The sequence below is a fragment of the Pleurodeles waltl genome, chromosome 6, assembly GCF_031143425.1.
Source record: "Pleurodeles waltl isolate 20211129_DDA chromosome 6, aPleWal1.hap1.20221129, whole genome shotgun sequence".
Lineage (NCBI taxonomy): Eukaryota > Metazoa > Chordata > Amphibia > Caudata > Salamandridae > Pleurodeles > Pleurodeles waltl.
In genome coordinates this window covers 2,659,411-2,680,455 of record NC_090445.1, presented here as the reverse complement: position 1 = coordinate 2,680,455, position 21,045 = coordinate 2,659,411, and the positions used below count along the sequence as shown (strand labels likewise).

The 21,045-nt window shown below is 51.2% G+C and overlaps 1 protein-coding gene across 1 annotated transcript in view; it reads right to left on the bottom strand.

The window, feature by feature from the left end:
- The window catches only part of PIP5KL1 (phosphatidylinositol-4-phosphate 5-kinase like 1), a 294,458-nt gene extending 275,724 nt beyond the window's left edge, over positions 1-18,734 (bottom strand). Inside the window, exon 1 of the mRNA XM_069236934.1 lies at positions 18,596-18,734. The gene's annotated coding sequence lies outside the window, so the exon portion shown is untranslated. The remainder of the gene's footprint in view (positions 1-18,595) is intronic.
- Between the last annotated feature and the right edge of the window lie 2,311 nt (positions 18,735-21,045).

The following is a 21,045-nucleotide window of genomic DNA, read 5'->3' as shown; positions in this document are numbered from 1 at the left end:
TCATGGGATTGGCACCCCAATACCAGATTTGGAATGGGGGAACAATTCCATGATCTTAGACATGTTACATGGCCATGTTCGGAGTTACCATTGTGACGCTACATATAGGTATTGACCTATATGTAGTTCACGTGTGTAATGGTGTCCCCGTACTCACAAAGGCCGGGTAAATTGTCCTGAACTATGTGGGGGCACCTTAGTTAGTGCCAGGGTGCCCTCACACTTAGTAAGTTTGCATCTAACCTTCACCAAGTGAGGGTTGGACATATAGGTGACTTCTAAGTTACTTAAGTGCATTGTAAAATGGCTGTGAAATAACTTTGACGTTATTTCACTCAGGCTGCAGTGGCAGTCCCGTGTAAGAATTGTCTGCGCTCCCTATGGGTGGCAAAAGAAATGCTGCAGCCCATAAGGATCTCCTGAAACCCCACTACCCTGGGTACCTAGGTACCATATACTAGGGAATTATAAAGGTGTTCCAGTGTGCCAATTAGAATTGGTAAAAATGGTCGCTAGCCTGCAGTGACAATTTTAAAGGCAGAGAGAGCATAAGCACTGAGGTTCTGATTAGCAGAGCCACAGTGACACAGTTAGGCACCACACAGGGAACTCACATTCAGGCCACAACTATGAGCACTGGAGTCCTGGCTAGCAGGATCCCAGTGAGATAGGCAAAAACAAACTGACACACGAGTAGAAAATGGGGGTAACATGCCAGGCAAGATGGTACTTTCCTACACTGACTATGAAAGCGTGTATAATCTAATTTTGGTAGAGCATATTTTGAATAATTGTGTGTCTGACTTGTTGCATCAGTATCTTGTGGACTCAGATCTGACCTCTCCCCAAGAATCGGGAAAGAAGGCAGAGAAATGGGTCAGAACAAGAGTGAGCAGAAAAGCTCATACAGGAGGTGACAAGGATGGGAAGAAGAAGGATGGTAAGTCTCATGACAAGGGCGGGGACAAAGACAAAAAGAATTCTGAGTCTTCATCAGGCCCACAAAAATCCTCTGGGGGAGGCGGGTCCAAATCCTCTTCACACAATCAAAAGAAGCCATGGTGTTATTTATGTAAAAGTAAAGGCCATTGGGCAAGTGACCCCACTTGTCAAAAGAAAAACATCAAGGCTCCCACCACCACAACCCCAACTGCATCCACTAGTGCCCCTAGTAATAGCAGTGGTGGTGGGAAGAACACTACAAATAGCTAGTCAAAGCATGTAGCTGGGATCACCATTGGTAGTGTAGTACGGGTTGGACCACAGAGGCTGTTTTCAGCCCTCATTACAACTTTGGCGGGCGGCAACCGCCGCCCGCCAAGTTGTAACCACAGCAGCCGCACTTCCGCGGTGGCCATTACAACATCCCCGCTGGGCCAGCGGGGATCTCGGTCGGAACACGGGAGCCGGCTCCAAATGGAGCCGGCGGTGTTGCGGCAGTGCGATGGGTGTAGTTGCACCCGTTGCGCTTTTCACTGTCTGCTATGCAGACAGTGAAGGGCTCCATGGGGCTGTGCCAAGGGGCCCCTGCATTGCCCATGCCAAAGGCATGGGCAGTGCAGGGGCCCCCAGGGGCCCCGTGACTCCCCTTTCTGCCAGCCTTTTCATGGCGGTTACTACTGCCATGAAAAGGCTGGCGGGAGGGGGACTCGTAATCCCCTTGGCAGCGCTGCAAGCAGCGCTGCCCCGGAGGATTAAATCCTCTGGGACCACTGTGGCGGTAAACCGCCAGTCCCGGCGGTGGGACCGCGGGGCTTCTGCCGCGGTCGTAATACACAGAATTGCACCGCCAGCCTGTTGGCGGTGCATCTGACGAAACAGCCCTGGCGGTCTTTGAACGCCAGGGTTGTAATGAGGGACTTAGTCTCTGATGGTGGTATTGACTTTGCCACCTTGGTTGCCTGTGCCCTTAATATGGGTAAGTACAAGCAACTACCTCTAATAAATGGTGTTGAGGTTGAGGCCTACAGGGACACAGGAGTCAGTGTCACCATGGTGATAGAGAAACTGGTTGCCCCTGAACAACACCTACTTGGTCAGTAGTACCAAGAGACTGATGCTCATACCAACACTCTTAGCCACCCCATGGCTGTTGTGAATCTCAACTGGGGGGGGGGGGGTTACTGGCCCAAAGAAAGTTGGGATAGCCACTAATTTACCCGTAGACTGCTTACTAGGAAATTATTTGGAAACATCTGTAGGAGGCTGGACTGGCTTGTAGTGAGTACCAAGGGGTACTTGCACCTTGCACCAGGCCCAGTTATCCCTTATTAGTGTATAGGGTGTCTAGCAGCTTAGGCTGATAGATAATGGTAGCTTAGCAGAGCAGCTTAGGCTGAACTAGGAGACGTGTGAAGCTACTACAGTACCACCTAGTGTCATATGCACAATATCATAAGAAAACACAATACACAGTTATACTAAAAATAAAGGTACTTTATTTTTATGACAATATGCCAAAGTATCTTAGAGTGTACCCTCAGTGAGAGGATAGGAAATATACACAAGATATATATACACAATAGCAAAAATATGCAGTATAGTCTTAGAAAACAGTGCAAACAATGTATAGTTACAATAGGATGCAATGGGGAAACATAGGGATAGGGGCAACACAAACCATATACTCCAAAAGTGGAATGCGAACCACGAATGGACCCCAAACCTATGTGACCTTGTAGAGGGTCGCTGGGACTATTAGAAAATAGTGAGAGTTAGAAAAATAACCCTCCCCAAGACCCTGAAAAGTGAGTGCAAAGTGCTCTAAAGTTCCCCTAAGGACAAAGAAGTCGTGTTAGAGGAATAATGCAGGAAAGACACAAACCAGCAATGCAACAACTGTGGATTTCCAATCTAGGGTACCTGTGGAACAAGGGGACCAAGTCCAAAAGTCACAAGCAAGTCGGAGATGGGCAGATGCCCAGGAAATGCCAGCTGCGGGTGCAAAGAAGCTTCTACTGGACAGAAGAAGCTGAGGTTTCTGCTGGAACGAAAAGGGCTAGAGACTTCCCCTTTGGTGGACGGATCCCTCTCGCCGTGGAGAGTCGTGCAGAAGTGTTTTCCCGCCGAAAGAACGCCAACAAGCCTTGCTAGCTGCAAATCGTGCGGTTAACGTTTTTGGACGCTTCTGAGGCCCAGGAGGGACCAGGAAGTCGCAAATTGGACCAGCAGAGAGAGGGGACGTCGAGCAAGACAAGGAGCCCTCTCTGAAGCCGGTAGCACCCAGAGAAGTGCCAGAAACAGGCACTACGAGGATGCGTGAAACGGTGCTCGCCGAAGTTGCACAAAGGAGTCCCACGTCGCCGGAGACCAACTTAGAAAGTCGTGCAATGCAGGTTAGAGTGCTGTGGACCCAGGCTTGGATGTGCACAAAGGATTTCCGCCGGAAGTGCACAGGGGCCGGAGTAGCTGCAAAGTCGCGGTTCCCAGCAATGCAGCCCAGCGAGGTGAGGCAAGGACTTACCTCCACCAAACTTGGACTGAAGAGTCACTGGACTGTGGGGGTCACTTGGACAGAGTTGCTGGATTCGAGGGACCTCGCTCGTCGTGCTGAGAGGAGACCCAAGGGACCGGTAATGCAGCTTTTTGGTGCCTGCGGTTGCAGGGGGAAGATTCCGTCGACCCACGGGAGATTTCTTCGGAGCTTCTGGTGCAGAGAGGAGGCAGGCTACCCCCACAGCATGCACAAGCAGGAAAACAGTCGAGAAGGCGGCAGGATCAGCGTTACAGAGTTGCAGTAGTCGTCTTTGCTACTATGTTGCAGTTTTGCAGGCTTCCAGCGCGGTCAGCAGTCGATTCCTTATCAGAAGGTGAAGAGAGAGATGCAGAGGAACTCGGATGAGCTCTTGCATTCGTTATCTAAAGTTTCCCCAGAGACAGAGACCCTAAATAGCCAGAAAAGAGGGTTTGGCTACCTAGGAGAGAGGATAGGCTACTAACACCTGAAGGAGCCTATCAGAAGGAGTCTCTGACGTCACCTGGTGGCACTGGCCACTCAGAGCAGTCCAGTGTGCCAGCAGCACCTCTGTTTCCAAGATGGCAGAGGTCTGGAGCACACTGGAGGAGCTCTGGACACCTCCCAGGGGAGGTGCAGGTCAGGGGAGTGGTCACTCCCCTTTCCTTTGTCCAGTTTCGCGCCAGAGCAGGGCTAAGGGGTCCCCTGAACCGGTGTAGACTGGCTTATGCAGAATTGGGCACATCTGTGCCCAACAAAGCATTTCCAGAGGCTGGGGGAGGCTACTCCTCCCCTGCCTTCACACCATTTTCCAAAGGGAGAGGGTGTAACACCCTCTCTCAGAGGAAGTCCTTTGTTCTGCCATCCTGGGCCAGGCCTGGCTGGACCCCAGGAGGGCAGATGCCTGTCTGAGGGGTTGGCAGCAGCAGCAGCTGCAGTGAAACCCCAGGAAGGGCAGTTTGGCAGTACCAGGGTCTGTGCTACAGACCACTGGGATCATGGGATTGTGCCAACTATGCCAGGATGGCATAGAGGGGGTAATTCCATGATCATAGACATGTTACATGGCCATATTCGGAGTTACCATTGTGAAGCTACATATAGGTAGTGACCTATATGTAGTGCACGCGTGTAATGGTGTCCCCGCACTCACAAAGTTCAGGGAATTTTCTCTGAACAATGTGGGGGCACCTTGGCTAGTGCCAGGGTGCCCTCACACTAAGTAACTTTGCACCTAACCTTTACCAGGTAAAGGTTAGACATATAGGTGACTTATAAGTTACTTAAGTGCAGAGTAAAATGGCTGTGAAATAACGTGGACGTTATTTCACTCAGGCTGCAGTGGCAGCCCTGTGTAAGAGTTGTCAGAGCTCCCTATGGGTGGCAAAAGAAATGCTGCAGCCCATAGGGATCTCCTGGAACCCCAATACCCTGGGTACCTCAGTACCATATACTAGGGAATTATAAGGGTGTTCCAGTAAGCCAATGTAAATTGGTAAAAATGGTCACTAGCCTGTTAGTGACAATTTGGAAAGAAATGAGAGAGCATAACCACTGAGGTTCTGATTAGCAGAGCCTCAGTGAGACAGTTAGTCACTACACAGGTAACACATTCAGGCACACTTATGAGCACTGGGGCCCTGGGTTACCAGGGTCCCAGTGACACATACAACTAAAACAACATATATACAGTGAAAAATGGGGGTAACATGCCAGGCAAGATGGTACTTTCCTACACAACCCCCCCCCAAACGAAGGACAATAAGACTAGCCATGACCTGATGAGTCTTCATTGTCTAAGTGGAAATATCTGGAGAGTCCATCTGCATTGGAGTGGCTACTCCCAGGTCTATGTTCCACTGTATAGTCCATTCCCTGTAGGGATATGGACCACCTCAACAATTTAGGATTTTCACCTTTCATTTGTTTTAGCCAAAGTAGAGGTTTGTGGTCTGTCTGAACAATGAAGTGAGTGCCAAACAGGTATGGCCTCAACTTCTTCAGAGCCCAGACCACAGCAAAGGCCTCCCTCTCAATGGCGAACCAACGCTTTTCTCTAGGGGTCAACCTCCTACTAATAAAAGCAACAGGTTGATCCTGGCCCTCAGAATTAAGTTGTGATAGGACTGCCCCTACTCCTAATTCAGATGCATCAGTTTGGACATAGAATTTTTTAGAGTAACAAGGGCTTTTCAGGACAGGTGCAGAGCACATGGCCTGCTTTAGCTCCTCAAAAGCTTTCTGACAGTTTGCTGTCCATAATACCTTTTTAGGCATTTTCTTGGATGTGAGGTCATTAAGAGGGGCTGCAATGGAGCCATAGTTATTAATGAACCTCCTGTAATACCCAGTGAGGCCTAGGAAGGCTCTCACCTGGTCTGAGTGGTAGGGGGAACCCAATCAATAATTGTTTGGATTTTCCCCTGAAGTGGTGCAATCTGTTCCCCACCAACAAGGTGTCCCAGATAAACCACCTTACCCTGCCCTATCTGGCACTTTGAAGCCTTGATAGTGAGGCCTGCCTTTTGCAGGGCCTCCAAAACTTTCCATAGGTGGACCAGGTGATCATCCCAGCTGGAGCTAAAGACAGCTATATCGTCCAAATATGCTGCACTGAAAGCTTCCAGCCCTTGCAGGACTGTGTTCACCAACCTCTGAAAAGTGGCAGGTGCATTTTTCAAACCAAAAGGCATTACAGTAAACTGGTAATGTCCTCCAATGGTAGAAAATGCAGTCTTAGGTTTAGCATCTTCTGATAATTTGATCTGCCAATACCCTGCAGTCAAATCAAAAGTGCTTAGATACTTGGCAGATGCCAGTGTATCTATGAGCTCATCTGGCCTGGGTATAGGGTGAGCATCAGTTTTGGTTACCAAGTTGAGACCTCTATAGTCTACACAAAACCGCATTTCCTTCTTTCCATCTTTGGAATGGGGTTTTGGTACCAGTACCACAGGAGAAGCCCATGGACTGTCAGAGTGCTCAACCACTCCCAGTTCTAACATTTTCTGGACCTCTTGCTTTATGCAGTCCCTGACATGGTCAGGCTGCCTATAGATCTTACTTTTGACAGGTAAACTGTCTCCAGTATCTATAGTGTGCTCACACCAAGAAGTGGTACCTGGCACAGTAGAGAAGAGTTCAGAGAATTGATCTAGGAGATTTATGCAATTGTCTTTTTGCTCAGCAGTAAGACAATCAGCCAAACCTACACCTTCCACCAGAGCATCTTGTTCTGTGGAAGAGAAGAGATCAGGTAGAGGATCACTGTCTTCTTCCTGTCCCTCATCAGTTGCCATGAGCAGGGTGAGATCAGCCCTGTCATAGTAGGGTTTAAGGCGGTTGACATGGAGCACCCTAAGGGGACTCCTGGCAGTGCCTAAGTCAACTAAATAGGAGACTTCTCCCTTCTTTTCAACAATTGTGTGGGGTCCACTCCATTTATCTTGGAGTGCTCTTGGGGCCACAGGCTCCAAGACCCACACTTTCTGCCCTGGTTGGTACTGAACCAAAACAGCCTTCTGATCATGCCATTGCTTCTGGAGCTCTTGGCTGGCCTGAAGGTTTTTACTGGCCTTTTTCATGTACTCAGCCATCCTTGATCTGAGGCCAAGTACATAATCCACAATATCCTGCTTAGGAGCTTTTAAAGGTTGTTCCCAACCCTCCTTTACAAGTGTGAGTGGACCCCTAACAGGGTGTCCAAAAAGAAGTTCAAAGGGGCTGAAGCCCACTCCTTTCTGGGGTACCTCCCTGTAGGCAAAAAGGAGGCATGGTAGAAGGATATCCCATCTCCTGCGGAGTTTTTCAGGGAGACCCGTAATCATGCCTTTGAGAGTTTTATTAAATCTCTCCACCAGTCCATTTGTTTGTGGATGATAGGGTGTTGTGAACTTGTACGTTACACCACACTCCTTCCACATGGCCTTTAAGTATGCAGACATGAAATTGCTTCCCCTGTCTGATACCACTTCCTTTGGGAAGCCCACCCTGGAAAATATTCCCAGGAGGGCCTTTGCCACTGCAGGTGCTGTAGTGGTCCTTAAAGGAATAGCTTCAGGATATCTTGTGGCATGGTCCACTACCACCAAGATAAATCTATTGCCTGAAGCAGTAGGAGGGTCAAGGGGGCCAACTATGTCAACCCCTACCCTTTCAAAGGGAACCCCAACCACAGGCAGTGGAATAAGGGGTGCCTTTGGGGTGCCACCTGTCTTGCCACTGGCTTGACAGGTTTCACAGGACTTACAAAATTCCTTTGTGTCCTCAGACATCCTAGGCCAATGAAACAATGGAACCAGTCTGTCCCAAGTTTTCATTTGCCCCAGGTGCCCAGCTAGGGGAATGTCATGTGCCAGGGTTAGGAGGAACTTTCTGTACTCCTGAGGAATCACTAATCTCCTGGCAGCTCCAGGTTTAGGATCCCTATGCTCAGTGTACAAGAGGTTGTCCTCCCAGTAAACTCTGTGAAAGTCACTGACATCCCCATTAGCCTGTTTGACAGCTTGCTGTCTGAGACCCTCTAATGTGGGACAGGTTTGCTGTGCCACACTCAGCTCCTCTCTGGCAGGCCCCCCTTCACCCAAAAGCTCAGCAGTGTCTGCTTCCAGCTCCTCTGGTGTAGGTTCTGCACAGGGAGGGAATTCTTCTTCCTCAGAAGTAGAATCCACTGTAGAGGGAGGGATAGTAGGAAGTGGTTTGCTTCTACTAGCCCTAGCTTTAGGGAGCACTTGGTCCATTGTTCCAGGATCCAAGCTTCCCTGTCCTTTTTGCTTTTTGGCCTGAGCCCTTGTCAAAGCAAAAATATGCCCTGGGATGCCCAGCATTGCTGCATGGGCCTCCAACTCCACATCTGACCAAGCTGATGTCTCCAAATCATTCCCTAATAGACAGTCTACAGGTAAATCTGAAGCTACCACAACTTTCTTTGGACCAGTAACCCCCCCCCAGTTGAGATTAACAACAGCCATGGGGTGGCTAAGTGTGTTGTTGTGAGCATCGGTTACTTGGTACTGGTGACCAAGTAGGTGTTGTTCAGGGTGGACCAGTTTCTCTATGACCATAGTCATACTGGCACCAGTGTCCCTTTAGGCCTGAACCTCAACACCATTTATTAGGGGTAGCTGCTTGTACTTATCCATATTAAGGGGACAAGCAACTAAGGTGGCTAAATCAATAGCCCCCTCAGAGACTAACACAGCCTCTGTGGCCTCCCTAACAAGGCCAACCCCAACTAAGTTACCAATAGTGAGCCCAGCTACTCCCTTGGATTGGCTATTAGTAGGTTTGCTCCCACCACCACTGCTATTAGTAGGGACACTAGGTGTAGCAGTAGGGGTTGTAGTGGTAGGAGGCTTGGTGCCTTTCTTTGGACAACTGGGATCTGTTGTCCAATGGCCTTTTATTTTACATAAATAGCACCATGGTTTCTTTTCCTTGTTCTGATTAAAAGAGGATTTGGGCCCACCACCCCCACCAGAGTGTTTTTGTGGGCCTGATGAAGACTCATTTTTAGATTTGTCCCCACCCTTGTCAGAAGACTTACCATCCTTCTTTTTGTTGCCATCTTTGTCACCCCCTGTATGAACTTTTCTGTTCACCCTTGTTCTGACCCATTTGTCTGCCTTCTTTCCCAATTATTGGGGAGAGGTCAGATCAGAGTCCACCAAGTACTGGTGCAACAAATCAGACACACAATTATTAAGAATATGCTCTCTCAGGATCAAGTTATACAGGCTGTCATAATCAGTTACCTTACTGCCATGTAACCACCCCTCCAAGGCCTTCACTGAATGGTCAATGAAATCAACCCAGTCTTGTGAAGACTCCTTTTTGGTCTCTCTGAACTTTATCCTGTACTGTTCAGTGGTTAAGCCATAACCATCCAGGAGTGCATTCTTAAGAACTTGGAAATTATTAGCATCATTTTCTTTCACAGTAAGGAGCCTATCCCTACCTTTTCCACTAAATGATAGCCATAGGATAGCAGCCCACTGCCTTTGAGGGACATCTTGTACAACACAGGCCCTCTCAAGTGCAGCAAACCACTTGTTAATGTCATCCCCCTCCTTATAAGGGGGAACTATCTTGTGCAGATTCCTGGAATCATGCTCTTTTGCGTGATGACTATGGGGAATACTGCTGCTGCCACCATGGGTTTCTAAACCCAGTTTCTGTCTCTCCTTCTCTACTTCTAAAGTCTGTCTATCCAAATCCAGCTGTTGCTTCTTGAGCTTCAGTCTGGTTTGTTCCACTCTCAATCTATTGAGCTCCCTTTCTAACAATCTGTCATCAGGGTGGGTGAGAGGGACATGCCTTGAAACAGAAGTATGGTGAGAATGGACAGAAGGAGACCTGTCCCTTACAGAAGCCACCCTAACAGCTTGGCTAACAGAAACATCACTACCAGTATGGTGAGAATAAATGCTTTTGCTATGATGTGAGACAACACTATTTATATGGTGTGGCTCATCATCATTACCAACTATGCTAGACTGTCTAGTAATGGGCAGGCTAGGGAGTTTCTTTCCTGAATCTTTTCCTGGGGGAGTCCCTGGATCTGATTGAGAACCATTAGCTACTTTTTCTACAGATTGGGCACATATGGCCTTATCCTGTACTCTAAGCATGTTAATTAACAGTTCTAAGGAAGGATTCTTCCCTACACTCAAACCTCTCTCTATGCAGAGACTCCTTGCTCCTTTCCAGCTAAGGTGATCATATGCAAGTTTGGACAGATCAACATTTTGGCCTGTGCCAGACATTTTTAGAGAGAGTTAAAGTGATAGTGAAAGATAAAAAGTTTGTCAGAGCTTTTAGAAAGACAGAGAAAAAAACTTTTAAAACTTTTTAGAACTTTTTAGAAAGTTATAAGTACTTTTCAGCACTTAGAAAAGAGTGAAAAGAGGAAATGCAAAACTTTTTGGCTATGTGTATATACACTGACCTTGTTTTGTATATTTTTCTCTTATGAAAAGTACAATGACAAGAGTGGTAAGTAGTCTCAAGCACTTATCCCACCGCTGCACAACCAATGTAGGAGGCTGGACTGGCTTGTAGTGAGTACCAAGGGGTACTTGCACCTTGCACCAGGCCCAGTTATCCCTTATTAGTGTATAGGGTGTCTAGCAGCTTAGGCTGATAGATAATGGTAGCTTAGCAGAGCAGCTTAGGCTGAACTAGGAGACGTGTGAAGCTACTACAGTACCACCTAGTGTCATATGCACAATATCATAAGAAAACACAATACACAGTTATACTAAAAATAAAGGTACTTTATTTTTATGACAATATGCCAAAGTATCTTAGAGTGTACCCTCAGTGAGAGGATAGGAAATATACACAAGATATATATACACAATAGCAAAAATATGCAGTATAGTCTTAGAAAACAGTGCAAACAATGTATAGTTACAATAGGATGCAATGGGGAAACATAGGGATAGGGGCAACACAAACCATATACTCCAAAAGTGGAATGCGAACCACGAATGGACCCCAAACCTATGTGACCTTGTAGAGGGTCGCTGGGACTATTAGAAAATAGTGAGAGTTAGAAAAATAACCCTCCCCAAGACCCTGAAAAGTGAGTGCAAAGTGCACTAAAGTTCCCCTAAGGACAAAGAAGTCGTGTTAGAGGAATAATGCAGGAAAGACACAAACCAGCAATGCAACAACTGTGGATTTCCAATCTAGGGTACCTGTGGAACAAGGGGACCAAGTCCAAAAGTCACAAGCAAGTCGGAGAAGGGCAGATGCCCAGGAAATGCCAGCTGCGGGTGCAAAGAAGCTTCTACTGGACAGAAGAAGCTGAGGTTTCTGCAGGAACGAAAAGGGCTAGAGACTTCCCCTTTGGTGGACGGATCCCTCTCGCCGTGGAGAGTCGTGCAGAAGTGTTTTCCCGCCGAAAGAATGCCAACAAGCCTTGCTAGCTGCAAATTGTGCGGTTAGCGTTTTTGGACGCTGCTGAGGCCCAGGAGGGACCAGGAGGTCGCAAATTGGACCAGCAGGAGACGTCGAGCAAGACAAGGAGCCCTCTCTGAAGCCGGTAGCACCCGGAGAAGTGCCAGAAACAGGCACTACGAGGATGCGTGAAACGGTGCTCGCCGAAGTTGCACAAAGGAGTCCCACGTCGCCGGAGACCAACTTAGAAAGTCGTGCAATGCAGGTTAGAGTGCCGTGGACCCAGGCTTGGCTGTGCACAAAGGATTTCCGCCGGAAGTGCACAGGTGCCGGAGTAGCTGCAAAGTCGCGGTTCCCAGCAATGCAGCCCAGCGAGGTGAGGCAAGGACTTACCTCCACCAAACTTGGACTGAAGAGTCACTGGACTGTGGGGGTCACTTGGACAGAGTTGCTGGATTCGAGGGACCTCGCTCGTCGTGCTGAGAGGAGACCCAAGGGACCGGTAATGCAGCTTTTTGGTGCCTGCGGTTGCAGGGGGAAGATTCCGTCGACCCACGGGAGATTTCTTCGGAGCTTCTGGTGCAGAGAGGAGGCAGGCTACCCCCACAGCATGCACAAGCAGGAAAACAGTCGAGAAGGCGGCAGGATCAGCGTTACAGAGTTGCAGTAGTCGTCTTTGCTACTATGTTGCAGTTTTGCAGGCTTCCAGCGCGGTCAGCAGTCGATTCCTTATCAGAAGGTGAAGAGAGAGATGCAGAGGAACTCGGATGAGCTCTTGCATTCGTTATCTAAAGTTTCCCCAGAGACAGAGACCCTAAATAGCCAGAAAAGAGGGTTTGGCTACCTAGGAGAGAGGATAGGCTACTAACACCTGAAGGAGCCTATCAGAAGGAGTCTCTGACGTCACCTGGTGGCACTGGCCACTCAGAGCAGTCCAGTGTGCCAGCAGCACCTCTGTTTCCAAGATGGCAGAGGTCTGGAGCACACTGGAGGAGCTCTGGACACCTCCCAGGGGAGGTGCAGGTCAGGGGAGTGGTCACTCCCCTTTCCTTTGTCCAGTTTCGCGCCAGAGCAGGGCTAAGGGGTCCCCTGAACCGGTGTAGACTGGCTTATGCAGAATTGGGCACATCTGTGCCCAACAAAGCATTTCCAGAGGCTGGGGGAGGCTACTCCTCCCCTGCCTTCACACCATTTTCCAAAGGGAGAGGGTGTAACACCCTCTCTCAGAGGAAGTCCTTTGTTCTGCCATCCTGGGCCAGGCCTGGCAGGACCCCAGGAGGGCAGATGCCTGTCTGAGGGGTTGGCAGCAGCAGCAGCTGCAGTGAAACCCCAGGAAGGGCAGTTTGGCAGTACCAGGGTCTGTGCTACAGACCACTGGGATCATGGGATTGTGCCAACTATGCCAGGATGGCATAGAGGGGGCAATTCCATGATCATAGACATGTTACATGGCCATATTCGGAGTTACCATTGTGAAGCTACATATAGGTAGTGACCTATATGTAGTGCACGCGTGTAATGGTGTCCCCGCACTCACAAAGTTCAGGGAATTGGCTCTGAACAATGTGGGGGCACCTTGGCTAGTGCCAGGGTGCCCTCACACTAAGTAACTTTGCACCTAACCTTTACCAGGTAAAGGTTAGACATATAAGTGACTTATAAGTTACTTAAGTGCAGTGTAAAATGGCTGTGAAATAACGTGGACGTTATTTCACTCAGGCTGCAGTGGCAGCCCTGTGTAAGAGTTGTCAGAGCTCCCTATGGGTGGCAAAAGAAATGCTGCAGCCCATAGGGATCTCCTGGAACCCCAATACCCTGGGTACCTCAGTACCATATACTAGGGAATTATAAGGGTGTTCCAGTAAGCCAATGTAAATTGCTAAAAATGGTCACTAGCCTGTTAGTGACAATTTGGAAAGAAATGAGAGAGCATAACCACTGAGGTTCTGATTAGCAGAGCCTCAGTGAGACAGTTAGTCACTACACAGGTAACACATTCAGGCAAACTTATGAGCACTGGGGGCCTGGGTTACCAGGGTCCCAGTGACACATACAACTAAAACAACATATATACAGTGAAAAATGGGGGTAACATGCCAGGCAAGATGGTACTTTCCTACAACATCAGCTTGGGCTGAAGTGGAGTTGGAGGCTCATGTAGCAATGCTGGGCCTTCCAGGGCATATCTTTGCTCTCACAAGGGCTCATGCCCAGAAGCAAGGAGGACAGAGAAACTTGGATCCTGGAAAAATGGACCAAGTGCTCCCAAAAGCTAGGGGAAGAAAGGGTAAATCCTTGCCCACTATCCCTTCCTCTCCAGAAGATTCCCCTTTTGAGGAAGAGGAATCCTCTCCCTGTGCAGAACCTACACCAGATGAGCTGGCAGCAGACACTGCTGAGCTTTTGGGGGCAGGGGGCCTGCTAGGGAAGAGCTGAGTGTGGCACAGCAGACCTGTCCCACACTAGAGGGTTTAAAACAGCAAGCTGTCAAACAGCAGAATGGGGATGTCACTGATACCCACAAAGTCTATTGGGAAGACAACCTTCTCTATCCTAAGGCAAGGGACCCTAAACCTGGAACTGCCAGGAGATTGGTCATCCCTTTGCAATATAGGGAGTTTCTTCTGACTTTGGCTCATGACATTCCTTTGGCTGGGCATTTGGGCCAGAGTAAAACATGGGACAGACTTGTTCCATTGTTTCACTGGCCTCATATGTCAGAGGACACCAAGGAGTTATGTCGCTCCTGTGTGACCTGCCAAGCCAGTGGCAAGACTGGTGGCACACCTAAGGCCCCTTAATTCCACTTCCAGTGGTTGGGGTGCCCTTTGAGAGGGTAGGGGTTGACATTGCTGGCCCCCTTGATCCTCCAACAGCTTCAGGAAATAGATCCATCCTAGTAGTAGTGGACCATGCCACTAGGTATCCTGAAGCTATACCCTTAAGGACCACTACAGCTCCTGCAGTGACAAAAGCCCTCCTGGGAATCTTTTCCAGAGTGGGTTTCCCTAAGGAAGTGGTATCAGACAGAGGTAGTAACTTCATGTCTGCATAGCTCAAGGCAATGTGGAAGGTGTATGGTGTTACCTACAAGTTCACCACCCCTTATCATCCACAAACAAATGGATTGGTTGATAGGTTTAATAAAACTCTCAAAGGCATGATCATGGGACTCCCTGAAAAACTCAGGAGGAGATGTGATGTCCTGTTGCCATGCCTCCTTTTTGCTTATAGGGAGGTACCCCAGAAAGGAGTGGGCTTCAGCCCCTTTTAACTCCTCTTTGGACACCCTGTAAGAGGTCCCCTTGCCCTTGTAAAGGAGGGTTGGGAACAACCTTTAAAAGCTCCCAAACAAGACATTGTGGACTATGTACTTGGCCTCAGATCAAGGATGGATGAGTACATGAAAAAGGCCAGTAAAAACCTCCAGGCCAGCCAAAAGCAATGGCATGACCAGAAGGCTGTTCTGACTCAGTACCACCCAGGACAGAAAGTGTGGGTATTGGAGCCTGTGGCACCAAGAGCACTCCAGGACAAACTGAGTGGACCCCATCTCATTGTGGAGAAGAAAGGTGAGGTCACCTATTTGGTGAACCTGGGCACTGGCAGAAGCCCCATTAGGGTGCTTCATGTCAATCGCCTTAAACCTTATTATGACATAACCCTGCTCATGGCCACAGATGAGGGGCAGGAGGAAGAGAGTGACCCTCTCCCTGACCTCCTCTCCATCACTGAGGCTGATGGCTTAGTGGAGGGAGTTGTATTGGCAGATTGCCTTACTGCTGAGCAGAAGGACAACTGCATAAATCTCCGTGATCAGTTCTTTGACCCCTTCTCACAACTACCTGGTGTGAGCACACAATTGATACTGGAGACAGTTTACCTATCAAAGGTAATATTTATAGACAGCCTGACCATGCCAGAGACTGTATCAAACAAGAGGTACAGAAAATGTTAGATCTTGGAGTGATTGAACTCTCTGAGAGCCCCTGGGCCAGCCCAGTGGTGCTTGCCCCCAAACCTTATAGTAAAGATGGAAAAAAAGAAATGTGATTTTGTGTGGACTATAGGGGTCTCAATCAGGTAACAAAAACTGATGCTCACCCTAAACCCAGGGTAGATGAGCTGATAGATGCACTGGCTTCTGCCAAGTATCTAAGCACTTTCGATGTAACTTCAGGGTATTGACAGATTAAGTTATCAGAAGATGCTAAACCAAAAACATTGGAGGGCACTATCAGTTCACAGTTATGCCCATTGAAATGAAAAATGCACCTGCCACTTTTCAGAGGTTGGTGAACACAGTCCTGCAAGGGCTGGAAGCCTTTAGTGCAGCATATCTAGATGATATAGCTGTCTTTAGCTCCACCTGGGATGAGCACCTGGTCCACCTGTGGAAAGTTTTGGAGGCCCTGCAGAAGGCAGGCCTCACTATCAAGGCCTCAAAGTGCCAGATAGGGCAGGGGAAAGTGGTTTTTCTGGGCCACGTGGTAGGTGGAGAACAGATTGCACCACTGCAGGGGAAGATCTAAACCATTATGGAAGAGCACCACCAGCTGCCTGGGCTTGGGTAACAGCCATCTGAGGGGAGTTTCTGCTTGCCCTTGGAGGGTCCAGCTGGGCGTGTAGGACCCCACAGACAGGGGGCAGAACCAGGCATGGAGGCACCTCATGGAGCACTGAATGAGGTCATAGCTTTCCACCCCAACAAAGCAGGGGAACCCTCCTGGGTCCTGCTAACCCCGTCCTGGGCCCTCTGTATCATGGCAGGCTGGCTAATGGAGCCCAGGTGACTGCACCCCTGGGCCTGATGGAGCTTTGACCCAGGCCCGGGGTACTGCAGTCTGGGGTCTGCTGAGCTCGCATTTCTACAAAACAACGGTGAAGTTGGCATGACACAGTTTGTCTACACCCGGGCATGATGAATGTGGCAACGGTGTAATTTCATGCTCCCCCAGACTGCACCCAGCCCCAGGCCCGACATCAGACACTGCTGGATAAAGAGCCACCAATAAAGGAGACCCCCTCCTCTGTTTTATAACAAGAGACAGTGGGTGTCTCCTCTCTGGGGCTGCCAGTCGCACACATGGCTCTGTCCTTAACATGGAGGGCCCAGGTGGTGAGACGTGCTGCAACCATGGAAAAACTGGGTCATTCACTAGTGAAGGGCTGTGAGATAGGAACAGAGACAGCCATAAGGATGGGGCAGAGACAACTGTCTACGGACAGGAGCAGAGACACCCGTCTATGGACAGGAGTAGAGGCAGCTGTCTACAGACAGGAACAGAGGCAGCTGTCTAAGGACAGGAGCAGAGACACCCGTCTATGGACAGGAGCAGAGGCAGCTGTCTACAGACAGGAGCAGACGCTGCCGTCTACAGACAGGAGCGGTCACAGCCGTCTACAGACAGGAGCAGAGACCACCGTCTACAGACAGGAGAAGAGACCGACGTCTACAGACAGGAGCAGAGACTGCAGTCTACAGACAGAAGCAGAGGCAGCTGTCTACAGACAGGAGCAGAGACCGCCGTCTACAGACAGGAGCAGAGGCAGCCGTCTACAGAAAGGAGAAGAGGCAGCTAAAGACAGGAGCAGAGAAAGCTAAGGACAGGAGCAGAGACCATTGTCTACAGACAGGAGCAGAGACCACCGTCTAGAGAAAGAAGCAGAGGCAGCCAGCTACAGACAGGAGCAGAGGTAGCCGGTTACAGACAGGAGCAGAGACAGCCGACTACAGACAGGAGCAGAGGCAGCCGCCTACAGACAGGAGCAGAGACAGCCGCCTACAGACAGGAGCAGAGACAGCTGCCTACAGACAGGAGCAGAGGCAGTCGTCTACAGACAGGAGAAGAGGCAGCTAAAGACAGGAGCAGAGAAAGCTAAGGACAGGAGCAGAGACCATCGTCTACAGACAGGAGCAGAGACCACCGTCTAGAGAAAGAAGCAGAGGCAGCCGGCTACAGACAGGAGCAGAGGCAGCCGGTTACAGACAGGAGCAGAGACAGCCGACTACAGACAGGAGCAGAGGCAGCCGCCTACAGACAGGAGCAGAGACAGCCGCCTACAGACAGGAGCAGAGGCAGCCATCTACAGACAGGAGAAGAGGCAGCTAAAGACAGGAGCAGAGAAAGCTAAGGACAGGAGCAGAGACCATTGTCTACAGACAGGAGCAGAGACCACCGTCTAGAGAAAGAAGCAGAGGCAGCCGGCTACAGACAGGAGCAGAGGCAGCCGGTTACAGACAGGAGCAGAGACAGCCGACTACAGACAGGAGCAGAGGCAGCCGCCTACAGACAGGAGCAGAGACAGCCGCCTACAGACAGGAGCAGAGACAGCTGCCTACAGACAGGAGCAGAGGCAGCCGTCTACAGACAGGAGAAGAGGCAGCTAAAGACAGGAGCAGAGAAAGCTAAGGACAGGAGCAGAGACCATCGTCTACTGACAGGAGCAGAGACCACCATCTAGAGAAAGAAGCAGAGGCAGCCGGCTACAGACAGGAGCAGAGGCAGCCGGTTACAGACAGGAGCAGAGACAGCCGCCTACAGACAGGAGCAGAGACAGCCGCCTACAGACAGGAGCAGAGACAGCTGCCTACAGACAGGAGCAGAGACATCTGCCTACAGACAGGAGCAGAGGCAGGCGTCTACAGACAGGTGCAGAGGCAGCTGTGTAAGGACAGGAGCAGAGGCAGCTGTTTAAGGACAGGAGCAGAGGCAGCTGTCTACAGACAGGAGCAGAGGCAGGCATCTACAGACAGGAGCAGAGGCAGCTGTCTACAGACAGGAGCAGTGGCTGCCTTCCACCGACAGGAGCAGAGGCAGCCGTCTACAGACAGGAGCAGAGACAGCTGCCTACGGACAGGAGCAGAGGCAGATGTCTACAGAGGAGCAGAGACAGCTGTCTAAGGACAGGAGCAGAGGCAGCTGTCTAAGGACAGGAGCAGAGGCAGCTGACTACGGAGAGGAACAGAGGCAGCTGACTACGGAGAGGAACAGAGGCAGCTGTCTAAGGACAGGAGCAGAGACAGCTGTTTACAGACAGGAGCAGAGGCAGCTGACTACGGAGAGGAACAGAGGCAGCTGTCTAAGGACAGGAGCAGAGAGTTTGCCAGGGTTCAGTCAAAGAAAAACAACGTTTCAGAGGGGGCAAAGGGAGGTGGCACTGGTCATCCTTCACTGACCCCCGCTCCCAGGGACCCTTCCCTCCCCACGAGTCTCCAACAGAGGGTCAGTCACTCACCTTCAAAGCAGCAGCATCTGATCCATGATCCAGTCTCTTCAGAGGAGCCAGGCGACTTGGGTGTTCTCAGAGGCACCTTTTCGGAGGGTCAGGAGGAGGAGAGGTGGGTGGGCCTCAGTGGCACCTCATGAGAGGGTCAGGAGAGGGGTGGGCCTTTGAGGCACCTCATGAGAGGGTCAGGAGAGGGGTGGGCCTTTGAGGCACCTCATGAGAGGGTCAGGAGAGGGGTGGGTGGGCCTCCTGCGAGACTTAGGGCAGAGGGCGGTCTCCGATTCTGTGAGTGCTTAGCGCCTAGAGGGTCTCACCAGAAGTACCTCTGTGCATTTCATGCCTCAGGGTCCAGGGAATGGTGAAGTCCTGGGTGTCGGGGAGACACAAGAAGGGAGTTCAGGGGCCACTGTAGGCCAGTCCAGAGTTCAAGGGTCAGAGCTCTGGGTCACTTGAGACTACAATTCAGAGAGAGGAGGGCTAACTGACATAGGCCACTGGAGACAGGGTTCAGGGAGGTGGGGTTCAGAGCTCTGGGTCACTGAAGGTAAGAGTTCAGAGGACAGGTCCAGAGACTGGCAGCCACTCCTGCTTCAACAATGAAAGGTGTCTCTCTTCCTGCAGTGAGGGCTGCTCCTGGTCTGCAGTGAGAACTGGTCCTGTCAGTGAGGAGTGCCCCTGCAGTGAGGTGTGCTGCTGCAGTGAGGGGGTGCCCCTGACCTGCAGTGAGGGGTACTCCTGACCTGCAGTGAGGAATGCTGCTGCAGTGAGGGGTGCTCCTGACTTGCAGTAGAGGGTGCTCTTGGTCTGCAGTGAGGGGTGCTCCTACAGTGAGGGTTCCCCCTGCTCCTGGCTGCAATGGGGGGTACCCCTGGCCTGCAGTGAGGTGTGCTCTTGGCCTGCAGTAAAGGTGCCCCTGGCAGTAAGGGCTGCTAATGGCATGCAGTGAGGGGTGCTCCTGCAGTGAGGGTTGGTCTTAGCCTGCAGTGAGGAGTGCTCCTGGCCTGCAGTGAGGGGTGCTCCTGGCTTGCAGTGAGGGGTTCACTCTACAGTCAGGGGTACTCCTGGCCAGCAGTGAGAAGTGCTCCTGGCCTGCAGTGAAGGGTGCTTCTGGCCTGCAGTAGGGGTTGCTCCTGGCTTGCAGTGAGGGGTGCTTCTGGCTTGCAGTGAGGAATACTACTGGCTTGCACTGAGGGGTGCTCCAGGAGTGAGGGATGCTCCTGGCTTGCAATGAAGGGTGCTCCTGACCTGCAGTAAGGGGTGCTCCTCTCAGTGGGGGGAGCCCTGGCAGTGAGGTGTGCTCCTGGCTTGCAGTTAGGGGTGCTCCTCTCAGTGGGAGGAGCCCTGGCAGTGAGGGGTGCTCCTGGCCTGCAGTGAGGGGTGCTCCTGGGCTGCAGTAAGGGGTGCTCCTGGCCTGCAGCAAGGGGTGCCCCTGCAGTGAGGGGTGCTTCTGACCTGCAGTGAGGGATGCTTTTGCAGTGGGGGGTGCTCCTAGCTTTCTGTGAGGGCTGTCCCTGCAGTGGAGGGTGCACCTTCAGTGAGGGTTGCTCCTGGCCTGCAGTGAGCAGTGCCACTGCAGTGAAGGGTGATCCTGGCTGCCAGTCAGAGGTGCTCCTGCAGTGGGGGTGGGTGCATCTGCAGTAAAAGGTGCTTAAGGGTTGCAGTGAGGGGTGCTCCTGCAATGGAGGGTGCCCCTGCAGTGAGGGGTGTTCCTGGCTTGTGGTGAGCAGTGCCCCTGACCTGCAGTGAGAGGGTGCTCCTGCAGTGGGGTGGGTGATCCTGGCTTGCAGTGAGAGGTGCTCCTGCAGTGGGGGTGCACCTGCAGTGAGGGGTGCTCCTGGGTTGCAGTGAGGGTGGCCCTGCAGTGAGGGGTGCCCCGACCTGCAGTGAGAGGTGCTCCTGGCTTGCAGTGAGGGGTGCTCCAGCAGGTGGGAGGGGGTGATCCTGGCTTGCAGTGAGAGGTGCTCCTGCAGTGAGGGGTGCTCCTGGCTTGCAGTGAGGGGTGCTGCTGCAGTAAGGGGGTGCCTTTGCAGTGAGGGGTGCTCCTGTCAGTGAGGGGTGTTCCTGGCTTGCAGCGAGGAGTGCTCCTGCAGTAAGGGGTGCTCCTGACCACCTGCAGAGGGGGTGCTCCTGCAGTGAGGAGTGCTCCTGGCTTGCAGTGAGGGGTGCTCCTGCAGTGAGGGGTGCTGCTGCAGTAAGGGGGTGCTCCTGACCTGCAGTGAGGGATGCTCCTGCAGTGAGGGGTGCTGCTGCTGCAGTAAGGGGGTGTACCCCCTGCAGTGAGGGGTGTTCCTGGCTTGCAGTGAGGAATGCCCCTGCCGTGGGGGTGCTTCTGGCTTGCAGTGAGGGGTGCCTCTGTCCTGCAGTGAGGGGTGCTCCTGCTGTGGGGGATGATCCTGGCTTGCAATGAGAGGTGCTCCTGCAGTAAGGGGTGCTGCTGCAGTAAGGGGGTGCCCTTGTAG